Here is a 3,649-nt window from a genome sequence, read left to right as displayed (position 1 = left end):
CGTCCTTATACATTTTCGTCACATTTGGAACAGTGAGTATCTTATTTCCTTTCAATCGTTTCTTCCACTGATTTTTCACGCAATTCGTAAATTAAATTTTTTTTTTTTATTTTTTGTTTCCAGATTGTGCCTTATAACGAAACGATGGCGGAATCTCAACTTGGATTTAACGCCTTGCACACCATATCACATGTTCCGGAAGATCTACCACCGGATTACGTTGTGGTGCAGTATACTTCCCCGATTGGTCAACACACTATGCAGATTGGCCTGCATCGTTCCTTTGTATACCATCTGATGGGAAGAGTGCCAAGGGAGATAATCGGCCTTCAAACACGCCAATATCTTGATTTTCTCTCTGCTTTCCAAAAAGATGGAATTATGGCTCGCGGAGAGGAAGAGGAAAATGAAGAATCACCTGACCGATAATTCGACTTGGAAACTACTTTATTAAACCGTGATATTTGTGACAATGTTACATTAACATTTTGATACTTTAATTCTGTTACAATATATTTCTTTAACTAATTTTTGCGAGAAAGGTAGTTTAATGACATATTGTATATACGAATTTTCTTCAACTGCTATTAACTATTTAAAATTTGCTACATGTTACATTTTGAAATAAAACATTTTATAAAATATACATGTATATAGTAATCTTAAATCTTAAATTAGATGTTGCGTATAAAAAGTTCATCACACATAAGTTGTACTGTACTTTATAGTAAATAAATTTTATACTTCTACTTAAAAGATAGATTCTAAATTTACTTTATCCCTTCAATTCCATATCCTATAATAATATCCATTTATCATATAATAGATCATAATTTCCGTCAAGTTTGTTAAAGTTTCTTTAACAACTTTTGTGCTTCCTGTTTAGCATCTCGATCATCTTCGTTCTTTGCAGGATATTCAAGGGCAATTTTTAAATATTTCATAGATAGCTCTTTTTGATTTAATTTTAAGTAGGTTTTGCCCAACATTAATAAATTTTGACTATAGAAATTGGGATCAATTTCCTCTGCGGTTTCAAAATATTTTAGAGCTTCCTCAGAAGATGAAGATGGTGGTTCTCCAAATATTACAGATGCAATTTTTCTTTGATACCATGTTAAATCAGCAACTTGATAGCACCAAGTACCAAGCATGTACATAAGAGGTGGTTCTTTTGCATTTAGTTCCATTGCTCTCTGCGATATTAAACATATTCGATACAATTGCTTGACATCGTATCAGGGAAAGAAATATTAATATATTATCATGAAATATACCAGCATATGTTTCTTAATATTATATGACTCTTTTATTTGTGCCTTCACTCCTTCATAAAGAGTCTTACAATTGCGAAGAATCGATGCCCATTTGTATGCAGCCCAATTATCCTCATTTATTTCAAGTGCTTTAAGTATTAAATCATAAGATTCGAAAATTCATTTCTTTCCATCTACTTCACTCACAGTCTTAGACAATTTATACATTGCTCTACACAAACGCCATATAATTTCAATATCACCGCTATCCTATACAAATGTTCAGTTTTGTTATCTACATTTATAAGTGATATACGCAATGTAATTACTTTATAATTTATTAGAAGGTTATGTATTTCCTCCTATTGTTCTCGCTCGTATAATTCATCGGCTTTTCCTATTAGAACTTCTTTTGTAGTTATCACTGCTTCTGCTCCATGATTCTGCTCCATGCTTCTTTCTGCTCCATGCCTCTGCTCCATGATTCTGCTCCATGCTTCTTTCTGCTCCATGCCTCTGCTCCATGATTCTGCTCCATGCTTCTGTTCAATGCTTCTGCTTGCTCCATGCTTCTGCTTGCTCCATGCTTCTGCTTGCTCCATGCTTCTGCTAGCTCCATGCTTCTGCTTGCTCCATGCTTCTGCTCCATGCTTCTGCTCCATGCTTCTGCTCCATGCTTCTGCTCCATGCTTGTGCTACATGCCTCTGCTCCATTCTTCTGCTCCATGCTTCTTTCTGCTCCATACCTCTGCTCCATCCTTCGGGTACATTCTTCTTTCTGCTCCATGCTTCCGCTTGCTCCATGCTTCCGTTTGCTCCTAGATTCCACTCCATTCTTCTTTCTGCTCCATGCTTCGGCTTGCTCCATGCCTCTCCTTGCTCCATGCTTCTGCTGCATGCATCTGCTCCATGCTTCTCCTCAATGCCTCAGCACCATGCTTCTCCTCCATGCCTCAGCTCTATGCTTCTGCTCCATGCTTCTGCACCATGCTTCTGCTCCATGCTTCTTTCTGCTCCATACCTCTGCTCCATCCTTCAGGTCCATTCTTCTTTGTGGCCCATGCTTCGGCTTGCTCCATGCTTCCTTCTGCTCCATGCTTATGCTTGTTCCATGCTTCTTCTTGGACCATGCTTCTGCTTGCGCCATGCTTCGGTTTGCTCCATGATTCCGCTACTTGATTCGGCTGCATTCTTCTTTCTGCACCACGATTCTCCTCCATGCTTCTGCTCCATGCTTCTGCTCCATGTTTCTTTCTGGTCCATGCTTCTGCTCCATGGTTATACGTTTCAAGGTAATAGCATACAACGTTATACGTTATAAGGTAATAGTACACAACGTTATACGTTATAACGTAATGCTACATAACGTTATACGTTAGAAGGTTACAGTACATAACGTTATACGTTATAAGGTTACAGTATACAACGATATAAGTTATAAGGTAATAGCATATAACGTATAACGATATAAGGTAATAGTATATAACGTTATACGTTATAACGTAGTGCTACATACCGTTATACGTTCTACCGAAATAGTATACAACGTTATACGTTATAAGGGTACAGTATATAACGATATACGTTATAAGGTAATAGTATATAACGTATAACGATATAAGGTAATAGTATACAACGTTATACGTTATAAGGTAATAGTATATAACGTTGTACGCTATAACGTAATGCTACATAACGTTATACGTTATATGGTAATAGTATACAACGCTATACGTTATGAGGTAATAGTATATAACGTTATATGTTATAAGGTAATAGTATATAACGTTATATGTGATATCGTAGTGCTACATACCGTTATACGTTATAACGTAATAGTACACAACGTTATACGTTATAACGTAATGCTACATAACGTTATACGTTAGAAGGTTACAGTATATAACGTTATACGTTATAAGGCTACAGTATACAACGATATACGTTATAAGGTAATAGCATATAACGTATAACGATATAAGGTAATAGTATGTAACGTTATACGTTATAACGTAGTGCTACATACCGCTATACGTTCTACCGAAATAGTATAAAACGTTATACGTTATAACGTAAGGCTACAGAACGTTATATGTTATAAAGTAATATTATATAACGTTATACGTTATACCGTAGAGCTACATAACGTTATACGTTATAACGTAGAGCTACATAACGTTATACGTTATAACGTAATAGTACACAACGTTACACGTTATAACGTAATGCTACATAACGTTATACGGTAGAAGGTTACAGTATATAACGTTATACGTTATAAGGTTACAGTATATAACGATATACGTTATAAGGTAATAGTATATTACGTATAACGATATAAGGTAATAGTATACAACGTTATACGTTATAAGGTAATAGTACATAACGTTGTA

General features: G+C 35.6%; 1 pseudogene; it reads right to left on the bottom strand.

The window, feature by feature from the left end:
- Window positions 1-800: 800 nt before the first annotated feature.
- LOC139991638 (regulator of microtubule dynamics protein 1-like) lies at window positions 801-2,476 on the bottom strand (annotated as a pseudogene).
- Window positions 2,477-3,649: the final 1,173 nt, after the last annotated feature.

Source organism: Bombus fervidus, chromosome 10 (assembly GCF_041682495.2).
Source record: "Bombus fervidus isolate BK054 chromosome 10, iyBomFerv1, whole genome shotgun sequence".
NCBI lineage: Eukaryota > Metazoa > Arthropoda > Insecta > Hymenoptera > Apidae > Bombus > Bombus fervidus.
Note: the sequence above shows the minus strand (reverse complement) of the source record. Positions and strands in the feature narration are given on the sequence as shown.